General features: G+C 42.7%; 1 protein-coding gene across 3 annotated transcripts in view; it reads left to right on the forward strand.

Annotated features, from left to right (window-relative positions):
* The window catches only part of PLEKHM3 (pleckstrin homology domain containing M3), a 223,240-nt gene that overhangs the window by 53,413 nt on the left and 150,634 nt on the right, over nt 1-19,193 (forward strand). The gene's annotated exons all lie outside the window — the stretch shown is intronic.

Below are 19,193 nucleotides of genomic sequence, written 5' to 3' on the forward strand. Positions count from 1 at the left end.
ATCAGCAGGTGACCTCTGAGTCACGATGGGCTGGGCCCTCATTCTTGGGACTCCTGGGGCTACCAGAACTGCTGTGGAGGGCAAGACCCAAGGTGGAGGCCAAGGCCCAGTTATCTGGTAGTCCTTAAAACCCTGTTATTGCTTCTCTCCCCTACTCACCATTCCTCTCACCTTCCCGCAAACAGTAAACCAGAAAGCACGCATCTCTCACTAAACCAAGTCTGTTTATCTCCTATGAGCAAAATCAAATTATTTCCCTTTCACTATACATGCTTGTGTGATCAGTCGAGTCTGACTCTTTGTGACCCCGTGGACCATAGCCTGCCAAGCTCCTCTGTCCATGGGATTTTCTAGGCAAGAATACTGGAGTGGGTTGCCATTCCTACTCCAGGGGATCTTACCAACCCAGGGATCAAACCCATGTTTCTTGTATTTCCTGCACTGGCAGGCGGGTTCTTTACCAACTGTGCCACCTGGCAAGCCTTTCCCTTTGATTAAACCCCATGCAATTTGTCACAAGAAATTTACCATGGAGGTAGCTTTAAATGGAAGCTTGATTTGGAAAATTTCAATTCAGGTGTATCAGATTTAAGTATGTTGCTTAAAAATGAACAAGAAACCTACCACCAGTCAAGAGCAGATTTTCAATTTCATGCCCCTTCCTGCATTCAGAAAAGCCAGATAGCAGTGGCACAGTGAACCTTTGAATTTACCTTAGTTATGATGGTCGCCTCTTCTATTGAAAAATAATTTACTCAAAGCGGGGATTAAGTAAATCATCCATGCTTTGTCTGGAGGGCCTCAGTAGCTTGGGAGCCGACACTTGCAGGGTGGGCTGGGAGATACCAGCAACTCTGAGCCATACTGGGTGAGGTGCACACGGCTGCAAGCTTGTGTGACCTTGTGTTAAGTCAGCCAGCTACTTTCAGGAAAGGTTTTTGAAATAAGGAGATGCTGGTTTTAGCACAGTTTTTAGAAATTATTGACATTGCAGTGTCTTCATTTACTAGTGCATATATTATATTTCAGAGTTCAGCCAGTCAATAATAATTTATGAGTGCTTGCTCTATGGATGTGCTGGAATTGTGGTACACTCCTGTGGCTTTAGACTGCTGAGGAGGGCAACAAATCTGCTGTGTTATTAGAATCGGGGAGAACAGCCCAGCTTCATTTTCAAGGCGGAGACCAGAGTATGAATTGGGACCTTCCTAGTAAAAGAGGGAAGAAAAGCCTCAGGTGTTACACAGAATGATCCCTTTGTGGCCCTCTACTTCACCTTCCTGTCCTAAGTCTGCTTCCTGATGGAATGTGCCCTGCATACACCTTGGGCTACCTGAGTAGCATCTCTAACACCCAGAGGAAGGAGAAATACAGGCAGAGGGTACCGTTCGGCAGGTATACCACATCTGGCAGTTGGAGAAAGGAGAACAGGAAAAAGGCATAGAAAGGTGAGTGGAAGAGACAGGGAGACGGAAGCTAAGTGGAAAAGAGTAGGGAAAGGATCACATAATGGGCTGGGATAGGACCTGGAGCAGCTTCTTTGTGTGTGCCTGCTAGATTCTTTGCGACCGTATGGACTGTAGCCCACCAGGCTCCTCTGTCCATGGGATTCTCCAGGCAAGAATACTAGAGTGGGTTGTCGTGCCCTCCTCCAGGGGATCTTCCCAACCCAGGGATCGAGCCCGAGTCTCTTATGTGTCCTGCATTGGCAGGTGGGTTCTTTACCACTAGCGCCACCTGGAAAGCCCCAGAGCATCTGCTTTAGGGTCCATGTTTTAGGATGCCACCGTTTGCTGTGTGAATAGGGTGCTCACTGATTGACCGTCTGGAGAATAGGCTGTGGATGGTGGTAACAGGGACCCCAGAGACAGGGTAAGGTAGCCTAAGAGTCCTTTGCTCTGCTCGACTTTTACCTTCTTGCTTTTGGTTTGGAGTACTAATGGGGCACAAGTAGCTTTCTCATTTGGCGTGGGGAGAAGTCAGTCCTAATTTGTACAGTGTGGCTGATTCTCAAGCAAAATGTTTAATTTCACTTCACGTCCCCTCTTCCATCAGAAACAGCTACGCTCAGTCGCTCTGTGGTACACGTGGGTTATGCGTGGCTTCTATTTTCCTAAATACCTGTGCCCAGAATACTGGTTTCCTACTCAGATAGGCATACTCCATCTCCTGTAGGGGGCAGAGTCTCAAAAGAAAAAGGCCCAAACTTAGTAAGCAAACCTCTGAATGTTGTTTTAAGTTACTTAGGAGGCTGTTCCTTATATCAAAGATTATTATAACAGATGGAACTTGAAAAATTGATCTATGTTTCTCACAAACACAGTTAATCTAAACCAGCTGTTTGTGCATTTAGTCCTTGTGTCCCCTAGCTTTTCATCTTCATAAAGACATGCATTCAGTGAAAGAGCTGGTTGCATAGCATGTTTACCTTCCAAGCTGTCAAAAAGTCCAATAAACTGTTTTTAGTTGAATCTTGGCTTTCTTTATCATTTTGGGGAGAAGCTAATTCACAGTATTGCACTGTTTAAGTGAGCCTCTTTAGACTACAGGGACTTATGTCCACTTGGTCCCTCCCCCTTTAAATATTCCTAATGAATAAACTTTAACAGTGGAAGATTGCCCTGAGCAGGTCTTTATCATGATGTCATTCGGTTGCTATTCGGGGGAGCTACAGATGTTGGCTTTTAAATCTACAAAATAGTGCAGTTGGCCTCATTTCACTGAATACTTTCTGTAGGTGAAGAATTTTCTATATCCTTTTTAGAAACTTAGAGAGCCCCGGCAGAGAAAACGGACCCTGACCATCCCCAGATGCCTGAGGTTATGGTTTTGAAAATACATGCTTGCACGTAACTATTTATTTCTTAACATGTGCTTGAACTTTTTATAGTTGCGTTTGATTATGTGTGCTTTGTTACATGGCTCCCTCTCCAGCTCCATGGATGCTAGAAAACCCAGCTACAGCGGTCTTCCTGCTATTCTGTAACCTGTTCTTGCTCATTCATGGCTCCAAGGCCCTTATATACGCTCTTCCTTCTTTCTGAGAACGTGCCTTTGAAAATTAAATTCTTCCATTCATTCCACCGTTTATTGTGTACCAAGTTTCTGACCACATGCCTGAACCTCAGATGTACCTGGAGGAGTCAGTGGTCCCTGCCCTCAGGGATCTTGCAGTCTCCTAGGGAAACCAACATGAACCAGATTCATCACCAATGCCAAATGGCAACTGTGAGCAGAGCTGGGGAAGCGAGGCCCACAGGTCAGATTGGGGAGCTGTCAGAGTAGTGCCTGGAGAAGGAAATGGCAACCCACTCCAGTGTTCTTGCGTGGAGAATCCCATGGACGGAGAAGCCTGGTAGGCTGCAGTCCATGGGGTCACACAGAGTCGGACACGACTGAAGCGAGTTTGCAGCAGCAGCAGCAGCAGAGTGGTGCCAAGTGGAAGTCTATGAAACTGCAAACATTGTGTCTTTTCTGACCGACAAAAAAGGGCAGTTTGATAAGGTTGAACTTCATGTTTGACCTTGAAGTCCCAGAAGGTTCCTGGGCAAAGGAGCACATGAGGAAAGTGGTATTTAGGAACAATTAATTTGCTAGTGCTTTAGTACAACTTTACAGAAGCACTTTAGCAGAAAGTAAGGAATGCTTCTTTAATGAAGTCACTGGTTGGGATTCAAAATTATGTTTGGCAATAGGGCATCTATAGTTTTAAAATATTAATGCTAAAACAAATAACTGTGCGGCTTATTAAAATATTTATGGGGTATGTACCTGTAAGTGGTTCTAAATGAGGTCATTCACAAAATGCTGTATCAATTTGATTATAAAGCAGTAGCACAGTTTTCTTCTGGAATTAGAAAATGTGTTCATACCTATTCCCCCTCAACAGATACTTGGTTTCCTGGCAGTAATATATACAGATAGTTCTCCTGTAATTTCCCAACAATCAAGAAACATAGCAGTTGAGTGTTATGCTAAAAGAGCCCAGAGCCTTGTTTATAGATGTGGCAAGAGATGGCAACACTCACGTCTCCAAGCGTGTTACTGCTTTGTGATTTGGAGGTGCAAACGGAAGGCCCACTGTGGGGCAGTGTTCTTGATTGTGAACCGAAATTGAAAATGTTAACAGAAGAGACAGCAAGAAAAACAGTGATCTGAGGGGATCCCCTCCACCATTTCACACTTTCAGTTTTTATGGTTTTACTCCTTGGGCTGCTGTTTAACCTCTTAGGACTGCTCTTGGTGATTACATCTCTCTGGCCTTAAGAACTTTTTACTTTCCTTTTTTCTACCCCCCCTAGCCCTTGGGAGGGGTAAGCCCAAGGGGTGGGGGGAGTTTTGCTGTGAATTCTTCAGCCATTTAGTGCAAATTCCTGTAATTACCGGCATTGTGTCCTCTCTGAATGGCACATAATACAGCAGAAGCCATTCCTAATTGAGACCTTACAGGAGGTACAAATCCTCTCTTTGTTCAGCCTGACAAATTAGTGCCAGAAAGTGGCAGGGTCCGAGTGGAAATCAAAGGCAAGAAACACAAAGATGGAACTTAAGGCTACAGTAATAACCCTCTCTTGTCCTGAAGGGAAAAAAAGGAATGACCAATGAAAAATGAAGGTTTTTTTTGTTATAAATTCCCTTGACATGACAGCACCTCGGGGCTGCTCTATTTATTTAGCAAAAGTGATTAAACAGTAATACAACAGGGCCGCCCATTGTTTCCCCCCGGTGCCCCCACCTCACAGACCCCTGCTGCCTCGGCTAATTGATTGACAATGAACCTCTGATAAAGAAGTATGTTGTTAGGACCTGAGGTGGGGGGAGCCTTTTTTCCCCTCTTTTTGTGTGTCTGAGTGTGTGTGTGTATGTGTGTGCGTGTGTGGGTGTGATTTCATTTTTGTTTGAATTGCACTCCAGTTTCTCTTTGCCCCACCCCTTCTTTCCCCTCCTCTCCCCTTTGCTTTCCACTCCCCTTACCCCAAAGCTTTTGAGCAGTTGCTCCCAGCTGACATTCACAAACAGGTAGTGAGGAATTAGAATTGTAGTACAGGCTTTTGACAAGTTTATCTTCGAGCAAACTTCCTCCTCTCCCTTTGGTCCATTTAAGGCAGAACAGGAGTGTGAGAAGACAGAAAAGGGGAAGAGGGCTGATTATTGGTGCTTTAAGCTCAGAGAAGTGGGGTTTTTTTGTTGTATGTTGTTTTTTTAGTTTCTCGTGTGTGGGAACGGATGTCTGAAGCTAATCTTTCAACTTTAAGAATCTGTGCACGTTTATGTGTGTAGGTGGGGGCGGCGTTGTAGAATAAGAAATAAAAATTTGAATTATTTAAATCTCCCCTCAGTTCCTGAGAAGCAAGGATTGATTATTTTAGGATAGAACATGGCTGCTTGTGGTGTAATTCAGCACCCCAAGATTGCTGTAAATGGTGGGAAGATGACCAAAGGCCTCTAGGCAGATAATTAATAGCCCCTAGTTATATATGCTCAGCTAGCTAAGCTGAAGCTAAATCCCAAATTTAACTCTGTTACAGCTGCAAAAACAAATCATTTCAAGCCCCTATGAAAGCAAAATATATTAAACAAACAGTATCGACCTTGTTAATACCCCATGGCATTTCATGTGATAAATGAGGGCGTCTTTCTGGCAAAGGCCTGTTTTATGGCATCGTTTGGACATAAAAGATACCTTTACCCTGGTAATACAAGCATCCCTGATAGAAAGTATGGAGTGGTTAATTATTCATTAAATAGCTGCCAGTCTGGAAGTAAGCAGTATTTCGGACTTGGGCACAGTTAGTTACTTATTGGCCTCAGAGTAAATCATGCAGAATGGCAATTCTTAAGAAAAAGAGAAATTGAATTTGGGAGCTGATTATGCACGAGTCTAGGTAAAATAAGTTCTGTACATTTTAAGTGCCAAGTCGGAAAGTTATACAACTTACTACTTACATTCTTGAAAAAAAACAAATTCCAGTATGGCCAAAAATCTGTTTTGATTCTCATGTGAAAAATTAGGGGATCTCTAGTAGCCAAAGCGCCAGACCTCCTAAGAAAATGAGAGACAAAAAAAGAAATAGACTTTCCTTGATAGCTCCAATTCCTCTCTTTACTACTATTTTCAAATTTGTCTCATACTTATTAGGAATGGTAATACAGTGAAGATTTATGTGACTTAAGGAATAGGCAGGTAGCCAATTGGAAGAGAAAGAAACAATTAGGAAGACTCTGCTGTGCCCCTCAAAACATAAATAGCTTGGAGTAATGAGAACTATTTAGTCCATTATAACCATCTCACTTTGTATTGGGCTTCCCTGTGGCTCAGCTGGTAAAGAATCCGCCCGCAATGCGGGAGACCTGGGTTCGATCCCTAGGTTGGGAAGATCCCCTGGAGAAGGGAAAGGCTACACACTCCAGTATTCTGGCCTAGAGAATTCCATGGATTGTATAGTCCATGGGGTTGCACTTTGTATTGTCTAAGTTATTTTGTTTTTGAGTGTATTTGATTGCTGTCTCCTAGAGAAGAAATCTCTAGTTCGTTTTGTTTGTGTGCTGGAGGGCTAAGTTTTATTTGCCCAACCTTGATTAGCACCATGGAGGCATTCTGATAGTAAAATCCATAAGTGGAGTTTCAGTGGAGGATTTATTTCAACATGCATTTATTAAACCCCTCATGTATGTAGGGGCTTTCCTGGTGGCTCAGACGGTAAAGAATCTGCCTGCAGTATAGGAGACTTGGGTTCGATCCCTGGATTGGCAGGATCCCCTGGAGAAGGAAATGGCTACCCACTCCAGTATTCTTGCCTGAGAAATCCCATAGACAGAGGAGCCTGGTGGGCTACAGTCCATGGGGTCCCAAAGAGTCAGACACGACTGAGTGACTAATACTTTCATGTATGCCACACACATGCTCTTCCAGGTACCTTGGGATATGGGAGTAGGAGTGTGGTGTATGCTGTGCTCTTCAAAACATCTAGAACTCCTGCCCCTCCTGAAGTGTATTGGGGGCTGGATGGGACTGGGAGACAAAGGCGGGCAAGCCAGTGGTTTGGAGACCCGTACGTCCGTGGCTGTGTTCATGTCAGAGAACCCTGTTGTAGAGAACTTGAAAGCTAAAGTGCTAAAGGAGTGTCTTTCCTCACTCTTCCGTTTAAAACTTTGTCCTTCTGCTTCCTGGAGAATTAATCTCAGGGGACCATCATCTCAGCTTTTACTACCATCTATCAAAGATAAAACCTGAATTTCTATTATGTGCTCATTATGTAGTAGGTGCGATAGGAGATACAAGAGAAGCATAGGTGTGGCCTGGACCCCTAGGACATTATAGTCTGGTTGAGGGTGCACAAAGGAAAGTGAGGGATTACTAGACAGTTAGGTCAGATCCATGCTTAGTGTTCAGAAAAGCATTTGGTAAAAAACCCTCAAGACGGAGAAACTTGGGTTATCAGAGATTTTAATAATGTTGTTTTGTGAATGGTGAATGACTGACAGCTTTACCCAAGGATTATTGACTAACAAATTCCTTTCATCCTAGAATGTTGTCAGTAAAGATACATGAAAAAAGTGAGAAGCAGCATACTTGAGTAATTAGGAGTTAGGACTCTGGAATCAGACTGGCTAAGTTCCTAGATCTGCTACTCACTCTGTGACTTTGGGTAAATTACTTAACCTCTCTGTACCTTCATTTTAAAATTTCAGATGTGAGAAAATAATCACATCTACTCCATAAGTTTGTAGTAAGAATAAAATGGGTTAAAAGGGCTTAAAACAGTACCTGGCACATGCTATATGCTATGATTAGTCGCTCAGTCGTGTCTGACTTTTTGCAATCCCATGGACTATAGCCCGCCAGGCTCCTCTGTCTGTGGGGATTCTTCAGGCAAGAATACTGAAGTGAGTTGCCATGCCCTCCTCCAGGGGATCTTCCTAACCCAGGGATCAAACCCAGGTCTCCCGCATTGCCTGGCACATAGTAAATGCTATATAAGAATTTTGTTGTTCACTCAGTCCTGTCTGACTCTTTTCAACCCCATGGACTGCAGCACGCCAGGCTTCCCTGTCCTTCACCATCTCCTGGAGCTTGCTCAAACTCATGTCCACTGCGTCAGTGATGCCATTCAACCATCTCATCCTCTGCCGTCCCCTTCTCCTCCTGCCTTCAACCTTTCCCAGCATCGGGGTCTTTTCTAATGAGTCAGCTCTTCACATCAGGTGGCCAAAGTATTGGAGCTTCAGCTTCAGCAGCAGTCTTGATTTCAAGCAGAAAACCCTTGATTTCCTTTAGGATTGACTGGTTTGATCTCCTTGCAGTCCAAGGGACTCTCAAGAGTCTTTTCCAACACCATAGTTCAAAAGCATCAATTCTTTGGTACTCAGCCTTCTTTATGGTCCAACTCTCACATCCATACATCACTACTGGAAAAACCATAGCTTTGACTATATGGACCTTTGTCAGCAAAGTAATGTCTCTGCCTTTTAATATGCTGTCTATATGTAAGAATTATCTAGTTTTATTATTTGTCTACATAGGACAATAATTACATGGATAAAGATATCATAGGCCTACATACCAAATTTGCAGTTATCTCTAAACTAGGTTGGACAACTAATGTGTTGAGTGACAATCAAGATTCTGAAACACGCTAAAAGAATGGACCAAATGAGGTGAGATTTAGTAGGGATTAATAGATAATCCTATACCTATATTCAGAAAGTCAGCTGTGAAGATGGAAGGAGGAGAAACTCGATCTAATAGCAGCTCACGTGGTCATACAGATGAGATTTAGTAGGGATCAATAGATAGTCCTATACTTAGGTTCAGAGAATCAGCTACAAAGATGGAAAGAGGAGAAACTTAATCTAATAGCAGCTCATGTGGTCATACAGATGAGGCCCTGGGGAAGCCAGCATTTGTGCTGTTGTGGCTACACAAAGTGCAAGCACAAAACAGGTCCAGAAAGAAGAGAACGTATCCTCACTGTGGCCAGAGCACACCTGGAAATGTCAGTTATGGATGCTGCTTTAGAGGAACAAACAAATATCTACTGACACTCGATAGGATAGTTAAGGGACTAAAAAGCCCTGCCATACAAATGTCACCCAGGATAGGGAGGACCCGTCTTGTTTCCACATTATTTGAAGGCTGCCATTTAGAAGAGAAAATAGGCTTACTTTGTGTAGTTCCATTGGCTCAAAGTAACAGAAATGCCCAGAGTAGAATGGATTTTCCTTATTGAAGAGGGTTTGATGGCCATGGGTGAAAATGAGTAGAGTGGCAATGAGACCAGAGGGTCTGGAACGTTGACCTCAAGGCCAGTCTTCTAACTTGTCTGAGCTTCGTGTTTCTCCTCTGCAGGATGAAGAGGTGCATTAATTCAGCCCTTCTGCAAATATTTATTGAATTTCTTCTATATTTTATGCAGTATGCTTGATGCATAGTGAACAAGATAATCCCGTTGTATGTCCTCACAGAACTTGAAAGCCGGAAGCCAACTGAATAAGTAACTCTGGCACCTGAAGGTCTTTGAGTATCTTTCCAACACTTCCAACTGTCTGCGGTATTTTAGAGGGGACAGTTTTGCTCTGTATGGTCCCTTTTATCTCTCATTCTGTGATTCTTTGAAATATCTATAGAAGATTAGAGAAAATTAGATTAATGTGGTCCTCCATTTAAACTTCATTTAATAAGCAATGCCTTTTTGCTTTGGGTAACAGTATTTAAACCATTAGAAATATCACTTGACTAAGAAGACAGGAGATGGGATTTTTTTTTTTTTTCTGATATCTGTCATTGGATAAATTACTCTTTCGTAGTCTAAGTTTCTAGATCCAGGAAATTCATTTTCAATAAAACTAAATGTATATTAAGAATGTGAATACACACTGAAATAGTACTGTCACTATGGAAGAAGAAGAATGTTATATAATTTGCGTTTTGAACTATTTCACATCCTAAAATTCAGAGAGATCTGATCACTTTATATAAGTAGGCCGTTTGATTTTATAGGATATAAATTTGCTTTTTGATTTATTCCTGGTATTCTCATCATAGAAGTCACATGTTGTCTTTGATATGTTTCAGAAGAATAAAATCATTTTGAATTTCAGAAGATAGGGATCTTTTGATAGACCTTCCTGAACTTCATAGACCATAGCTGTGCTATCTTTTTTTAAAAAAGCTGTTCATTTCTCCTAGTCTTTGTTGCTATACTTTGGTCTGGAAAGTTCTTGTCCCTTTTTGTAGCTTCCTTTATGGTTAACATTGTTCTCATCGTGTGTTCATTTCCGGCTAAACTTCTAAAGTAAGTGTTAATATACTATTGGACTCTACGTTGAGTTAAAAGTTTCTATTTACTGACCTTTCACTGGGAGGGAAATTGGTCTAGGTGTGGTTTTAGGACAGACTGGGGTAGGTTCTTTTAATTTCTAACTAAGTTCCGTGAAAAACTAAGCTTTCATGAAGTCCTTAGAATAAGAGCTACTAGAGAGGTTTTCTAAACTCCATTATACTGCCTAAAATCAGAAACATTTTTAACTGAAAAACTTGCTGTTTTATCATATGTCTCTGAATAAGAAATTGGGGAATGGAGTAGTGCCAACTTATTTCTTGCATTAATATTTCCATCCATTCATTCAACAGACATGGGCCTAATACGGTCCCCAAAATTGAGGACCCTAGAAAATATGGCTATAAACGGGTCTTTATACCTTGAAACATTCTAATATAGAAAATGTTTTCATTAAATTATGTTAGTTAAAAAAAAAAACAACATGAAACTCCTTTACATGTTTCTGATAAAAAGTGGAGCAGGCCTGCAAAGCCATGTGATCACGGGTGAAAGCCAGTGTTTTGGGTACAGTTTTGTATTGTGCTTTGTTGAAGACTTCTAGGTGTGAACAATCCTTTATACTCCTAGAGACTTATTTCCAAGCCTTTCATGACCGCTCTCCCCAAACCCCACTCTTATCCTGCAGGTAAATTGGACCATTCCTCCTGCTTGATTCCACCCACCTCCACTGTTGGACTCATGGGCCTGTGACTTGTGTCTCACTTTTTTGAGGGCAGGACCCCAGCATCTCTCAAACTGTGGTTGGAACACCATTTGCATCCAAATCACGAGCGTGATATGGGGAGCCCTGGCTGGATTCTTGCCTAAGACCTGCTGGAGTCAGAATCTCTCCAGTCAGGCCTAGAGATTTCACGAACTTTCCAGTTGGTTTACACGCATGCAAAGTTTGAGAAACCACCAATCTAGCCCACAGAATGTTCTTAGTGAGTGGATCGAGCCGTATTTCAGCTTTCTTTAGGTTATATAGGTACGTTTCCTTTAATTGTTTCTCCTACCTATGACCATTCATACCTATGAGATATCAATCTGCTGATCATCTGTAGGTTTTCATATCCTCATTATATCCTGGAAACTACAATGGTGTTCTTTTAGGGTTCTACCCTGTGGTGAATACAAATGAAGGAAGTGATGAGCTCAAGTCCTTGATCCACATTTTTGGCTTCTTTTTCCTTTGAGACACTCTAATGTTATGTCTTTATTTTATACTTGGCATAGTTAGTGTTTGAATTTTGAGACTGGCTTTCACCTCACTGTCTTTTCTCCCAGCCTGGTAATTTTTCCCATAGATGACTACAGTGGCTTCCTAACCAGGTTTTCTGCTTTCATTCTTTTTTTTCTGGCCACAAGGTGTGACTTGTGGGATCTTAGCTCCCCAACCAGGGATTGAACCTGGGCCTTCAGCAGTGAAAGCACCAAATTCTCTGGACCACCAAGAAATTCTTCCCTGCTTCCATTCTAACCTTCCAAATCTTATCTTAACTGCAGTGAGTGTGATCTTATTAAAATTAAGATTGACCCTGGTAGACCTTTCTACACCATTTTTCAGTAGCTTCTCACTTCCTTTGATGTGAAGACTGGCATCTTTATAGCTCCTCCCTCGTGGTACGGCCCCTGCCCACCTCCTAACCATCAACTCTTGTCCTCTTGTCACTCTCCCCTACACTGGGTTCCGGCCCCACTGCCTTCAGCCACTTCCTTTGCACTTGCCCGAGAGCCTTCCCATGGTGGTTGCCTCCCCTGGAATATTGCCACCCTCACCATTAACCCCCAACTCATTCTTCAGGTCACTACTTAGATATCCCTTTCTCAAGAACACCTTCTCCAACCAACCCTTCTGACTGACTCAGGACCTTTTTAATTCCCTCTGCTATCATGCTGATCTACTACATCCAAAAAGTTCCAAAAAAGAAAACTTGAATTTGCTGAGTATCAGCAACTATTTGCATAGCATTTACATTAGGGATTATAAGTAATCTAGAGATGATTTAAAGTATGTGGAAGGCTGTGTATAGATTATGTACTTTAATAGGACATGCGAATACTACACCCTATTATTTAAGGGACTTGAGCATCTGCAGATTTTGTTAGCCATAGTGGGATCCTGGAGCCGATACCCTGTGGGTACTAAGGAATGACTGTACTTATGATTATGCTTTTATTAAGGAAGGATACAAATCAGGAACAGCCAAATGGAGAGACTCAGACAGCAAGGTCTGAGAGGGCTCTAAACACAAAAGAGTTTCCTTGCCCTCTCTCCATGGAGTCAGAGCACATCACCCTCAGCACACCAATGTATTCATCCGCCAGGATGTCCCCAGAGCTTCAGTGTCCAGAGTTCTTACTGGGGCTTCATTATATAGGCATGTGTGATCGAATCACTGGCTTTGTGATTGAACTCAATCTCTAGTTCCCATTCCCTTCCCCAGAGGTCACACTGACTCCTAGTCCCAGGTCTCTAACTCTGTGATTGATCCTTCCGGCAACAACCCTCTCACCCCAACCTGAAGCTATTTAGTGGCCCACCAGGACTTGCCTCACTAGCATTAACTCCGTTGTGATCCATGGGGCTCATGAATAATAAAGATACTTGTGTCACTCAGGAAATTCCAAGGGTTTTAGAAGCTCCCTGCCAGGAACAAGGAAGAAAGACCAGATAATTCATTATCATACAGCAGCTCAGAATATTGAGGGGGCCATTTCTACCGCAAAAATGGAGCCTGGATGAAAGGAGGATGAGTGATGTTGTGGTTGCCTCTTAGTGAGTGGGCTTCCCTGGTGGCTCAGTGGTAAAGAGTCTACTTGCTAATGCAGGAGACACAGAAGACGCTGTTTTGATCCCTGAGTCAGGAAGTTACTCTGGTGTAGGAAATGGCAACCTGCTTCATTATTCTACCCTGGGAAATCCTATGGTCAGAGGAGCCTGGTGGGCTAAGTCCATGGGATCTCAAAGAGTCAGACATGACTGAGCATACACTTCAGAGAATGAGAAAGGCATGGCCTGCTCAACCTGTTTCCTCATTTCTGGTATGCTACTGGTAGGTGCCTTCTAGCACTGACTGCATCTGCCAGGGGAGGGGAGATTTCTGGTGGTGTCTTCCTGGGTCACTGCGGGACCAAGCAGCTTCAGAAGCAAATAAGAAACTGGCCAGTCTTGGGCTGCCCAGCCTGGCTACAGCTCTCCCAGAGCCCCAGCTCAGGGTGGAGGGGTGATGGACATGTCCAGTGACTGTGATCCCTGCTGTCTCACCCAGGTACTGCTCTCACATCTTGGTTTAAAATAGAGTGTTTCCTTTTTAAACGGCTATTATAAAGATGATCAACAAAATTAATTTTATATATTACCTTTAACTGAAAATGCAGTGTATGCTATTTTTAGATACAGGAGCTAGGATTTCAAAACCAAAGACATGTAGCCTTGTATCAGCTTCCAAAAGAGCGCAAATCATGTTCATTTATTTCCAGCTTTGTTTAGGCATAATTCACAGTTGACATTGTGTAATGTGAAGGTGTACGAGATCATGATTTAATATATGTGTGTAACGTGAAATGATTGTCACAAAAAGATTAGTTAACATATCCATCACCTCACATAGTTACTTTTTTTTCGGTAGTGAGAACTTTTACCATCTACTTTTTTAGCAATTTTCGAGGATACAGTACAGTATTACTAACTATAGTCGTTCTAACCGGGTCTGTACTGAGAGTTGTGTCTTGCCCATATTTTTTCAGTAATGTAAATAAATCACGTGTGGCTGAACCAAAAGCTTTGCTAAAAGCCACTTCCTCCTTAAATCACCAGGCCCATACCGCTGACAGAGAGGATAGACTTAGTTTGAAAGCCTTGGTCTCTTTCTTCCTTTACCAATAAAGATGTTGTTCTCAACCCCCAGACTTTGAGAGACCAGACAAAATAATAGACACACGTGATCTGGGGGCTGGGAAGGATCCAGATTCAGTAGGATAAGTAATAAATTAGGAGCACAAGAGCTCAGTCTTCTGTTTACAGCCCTGCGGCTGATTTATCTTAACAGCCTCGAGCTAGCCTGTCACCATCTTGCAGGTCGGCAACTTTGACACCATAACTTGAGGCAAGATTAAACTGTCTTGACTATGTACAATTCAAATGTTATAAAATGTCAGTTGCACTCAAAGTGCTAAATATTATCTATCACTGCATTTTTTCCTCCGGGAAATATGAGGGAGGACATTCTGTTTTATGATGTAAAACTGGATGGAAACCTCGAAGAAAATGATGTTTCTCAGCCATCGTTAGGATGAGGAATTTTAACTGAGTAAAAGGTGTCCAGTTATGTGGGGGATTTCCTGGCTACCCCTTGAGTCCAACTGTCCTGCATGACCCTCCCCTCAGTAATCTTCACCCGCCCACAGACGTACTGTGGTTTCCTGATTCTCCCCTCTTTCCTCCCCACTCCCATCATTGGATGCTGTCTGTCTGAGCCATCATCCATATTGAGGCTTTCCAGGGTTAATAAATCATACTTCTTCATTCTGCTTCTAGGGGTCAGGCGGATGGCGATCAAGATCTTGCATGCATTGCTCATAGATCACATGCAGTGTTATCTAAGGGAGCCTTAAATTAGGGAGACTTCTTCACATGGTCACAACTGGAGTCCCTAAGGCCATGTCCTCTTGCCACAGCCAACGGAAAAACTGCTCCTTGCAGGCCAACTGAGCATGCCAAGGTCCTTCTTCTAAACTCCCTGGTCAGATACCTCATTTCCTTATCTGTGAGGACGGCCGGATGAGCAATGGGGAGAGAAGCTGAGAATACTGCTCTAGGAAATTCCTCTCAGATGGCAACGTGAAGACCGGGAATAGGCATTTCTCACTTGGAGGTGTTGTGTGTATCTGTGTGTCTTCCAGTGTCCATAAATTAAAGTTTTATTGGCACACGGTGACACTTTTGTTTATGTATTGTCTGTGGTTGCTTCTGAGTCATAGGTGTTTTTTGTTCTCTTGCCTACCTGCTCTAAATATCCTGACACCAGCAGCCTGTCTTCTTCAAATGCGAACCATATCGTTAAGAACCATATAGTTAAAAGATTAGTCTTGGCGGTGGTTGCAAATCTTTGTTTTTAGAGAGGCAGAAAAACTTGGAAAGCAAGACAAAGAAGACATAAGGGAAAAGAATAAAGGAAGAAAGTAGACTGAGGCAGTTCCTAAATCCTCTGGAACACAAAGAATTTGGTGCAAGGTAAAAATGAAGGAATTCAAGCGTGGACTTGAAGCTGATGAAAGTGATTTTTTTTTTTCACTTTGAGTCTTTTCCTAGTACTGCTCAGATCCACTCTCATGACTTTAATTTTATCAAATTGTTGTCATTACTAAAATAGCTCAGGTAGAAATTGCTGTAAGAGATGTTGTCAGGGTTTCTTCACAGGTTTTAGCAAGGGAGAGGAAAGGTTGTGTTTTAAAGATATTGTAAGGTTCAAAGAGAGGAGACTCTCACAAAATAAGCAGAGAGAAACAGGCATTAAGAATGAGGAGTGATGTGAAGGAGAATTCCGAAGGGACCCTGATGGGACAGTGTGTGTGACAGAAGCTACAAGCTGATGAAGCTAATGCACATGGAGCCTTCTGTATACATGCTGGAAGGAAATGTAGGTTCTGAAACAAGTCAGGAAAGGACAAGGTGCTTTTCAAGTAAATCTGAAAGATAATCTGAACCTCTAAGCCAATAAGAGGTTATTGATCTTTTCAAGGAATCATAATAGAGATATAACTGGGGAATCACAGAAGAATTAGTGGTGGCTTAATATAATGTTAAATACCAGGGGAAGTCACTGTAAACAACGTAACTGGGGCACACAGTGGATCCTCTGTGAAGAAAAAAGGATTCAGAGCAGGGCCGTGACTAGGGTGAGGAGAGGAAGGCACTCATTTGAGGCGTAAAACTTAAGGAAATGCAAAAAAAACCCAAAACTCTCAGTAACCAAGATAAACATTATTTTAATGGAATATTATTTAAAAATAAAGATTAACACCAAAAAGTACATAATGAACAAAATAAAAAATTTTTAACAGTATCAGATAGCATAGGTGTGACTGATTTCCTTGGGCCTCAGGCTCTAATATATGGTCCAGAGAAACATTCCAGTAAGACAGTTTACTTAAGAAGATATCTTCCCCCAAAGCTTTTAGTGTGTAAGTTCCGAGTAGCCCAGCCTGATGTTCACCTTGTTGATATTGAGGATGGTGAGGTTGACCCCCCACTGGTCTGTCTAGTGGGCTGCCAAATGGGGAATCCAGACTGATATACATGGAGCCATCTGTTTACACACTGGAAGGAATTGTGGGTTCTAAAACCTACATTTTAGATTAATAACTATGATTTAGCAATGACAGATTCTGGGTTAAGATAGAACTGCAGTGGACGCTGTGTAAACCACAACAGAGGAGCATTATTTCTCCACTGGCCGTCTGCATGTTTAAATAATCCGCTTAGTCTGGCCCCTTCTGTTTCTGTCTGTGTTTTTCAAGTAAGAGTTACTGGTAGCAAGTGTTTCACCAGCGGAGTAATTTATGAAGAGATGAGCCCCAGGCTTGGAGGAGGTGTAACGGTCAGGTAGTCTATAGATGGTGGTGCAGTGTGGACAACACCTCTTTTTGGAGGCACCTCTCACGTAAACTGGGCTTCCCAGTTGGTGCTAGTGGGAAAGAACCTGCTTGCCAACGCAGGAGACATAATCAACCTGGGTTCGATCCCTGGGTCAGGAAGATCCTCTGGAGGAGGTCACGGCAACCCTCTCCGATATTCTTGCCTGGAGAATCCCATGGACAGAGGAGCCTGGCAGACTACAGTCCATAGGGTCACTAGTTGGACACGACTGAAGAGGCTTAGCAGCATGAATCATTCTCTTTAGATAGGAGAGCAGAGCTGGTAAAGGGCTTTTACTCCTCCCTATTAATAGATGGCAACCCACTCCAGTATTCTTGCCAGGAGAATTCCATGGGCCGAGGAGACTGGCGGGCTACAGTTCATGGGGTCACAGAGTTGGACACGACTTAGTGACCAACAACAGCAAGATAATAGATGGTATATTGATTGCTTGCAGAGAGAAGTGACTAAGTAGTGCATGTGTGTGTGCTCAGTCATGGCACTACTGACATTTGGGGCCAGACAACCCTTTGTTGTGGGAGGCTGTCCTGTGCATTGAGGGATGTTTAGCAACATCCCTCACCACCATTCATTAGATGCCAGCTACCTCCACTCACCCTTTTGTGACAACCAAAAATGTCCTGACATTATAAATATCCCCTGTTGGGACAGGCATTTCCACTAGTAGAGAACCACTGCTATCAAGAAACAAGGGCAACCAACTGTCTCCTCTTCCTCAGTTCTTTATAAAGTAGTGTCTTCTACTGAAATCCATGTTGATTTGGAGAAGACTGTTGAGAGTCCCTTGGACTGCAAGGAGATCCAGCCAGTCCATCCTAAAGGAGATCAGTCCTGGGTGTTCATTGGAAGGACTGATGTTGAAGCTGAAACTCCAATACTTTGGCGACCTCATGTGAAGAGTTGACTCATTGGAAAAGACCCTGATGCTGGGAGGGATTGGGGGCAGGAGGAGAAGGGGACAACAGAGGATGAGATGGTTGGATGTCATCAGTGACTCAATGGACATGGGTTTGGGTAGACTTCGGGAGTTGGTGAGGGACAGGGAGGCCTGGCATGCTGCAGATAATGGGGTCACAGAGTCAGACACAACTGCATGACTGAACTGAACTGAATGGTTTCTAATGAGACCTCAGCCTCTTACTGGGTAGGTTTAAGGAAAAGTAGTATTAAAGTATTACTCGCTCAGTCATGTCTAACTGTTTGTGACCACATGGATGGTAGCCTGCCAGGCTCCTTTGTCCATGAGATTTCCCAGCAAGAATACTGGAGTGGATTGCCATTTCCTTCTCCAGGAGATCTTCCCAACGCAGGGATCAAACCAAGATGCTCTGCATTGCAGGTGGACTTTTTACCATCTGAGCCACAAGGCTCAGAAGTAAAAGTAGTAGGTTATAGAAATAGAATTTTCACCAACCATCATTCATTGTAACTATATCAGATGCTTTTAGTCACAAGAAACAAAAGATTGAATTCAAATTGATTTGTATTATAGAGGTGAATTATTCTCAACGGGCTGATTTTTTTTTAGGTATTAATTGATCTGTTAGTTCAAATTTTTTTACCTATTAAAAAAATTTTTTTTTTTATAATTTCTGTTTATTTGGTCAAGATTCAGCATGTAGGATCTTAGTTCCCTGACTAGGGACCGAACCCAGGCTCCCTGCATAGGAAATGAAGAGTCTTAACCACTGGACTGAGCTATTTTTTTAATTTAATGCTTCAGACAGCATTTTCTCATGTAAACCACTTGCCCCTTCTGACTGATAGATTTCTTATATAACCATCATAGGCTCAGAGTGTCATGGATGTCTTTTGGCAATCCCCTTGCCACACTCTTCCCATTATTCACCTACCAAATCATTTGTGCTTTATCTCCCACTACAGTATCACCTTCATCTCCCTGCCTGCCTAAGCTCAGGCTGGGGCAGTGACTTATTAGCTGGTTCTCTCCCCTCCCACTGTTTTCTTGGCAATTAATCTTTCCAAAGTTCAGCTTGTAGTTTTGCTTCTAACTCTAGCTGTTCCTTTATCTTACTCGTTAATACTCATCCTGGATTGATTAGTAAGGACTTCTCCCTGAGCATGTGGGAGTCTTATGTTCTAGCTTCAGTTCATTGTTCCAAGCTCTTTTCCCAACACCCCTCTAGTTACAGTGAGTTTCAGACAACTAGAATAGTCAGTGTTCTCCAAACAAGCTACCATTTTTCTGA

Source organism: Bos mutus, chromosome 2, assembly GCF_027580195.1.
Source record: "Bos mutus isolate GX-2022 chromosome 2, NWIPB_WYAK_1.1, whole genome shotgun sequence".
In the NCBI taxonomy this organism is placed as follows: Eukaryota; Metazoa; Chordata; class Mammalia; order Artiodactyla; family Bovidae; genus Bos; species Bos mutus.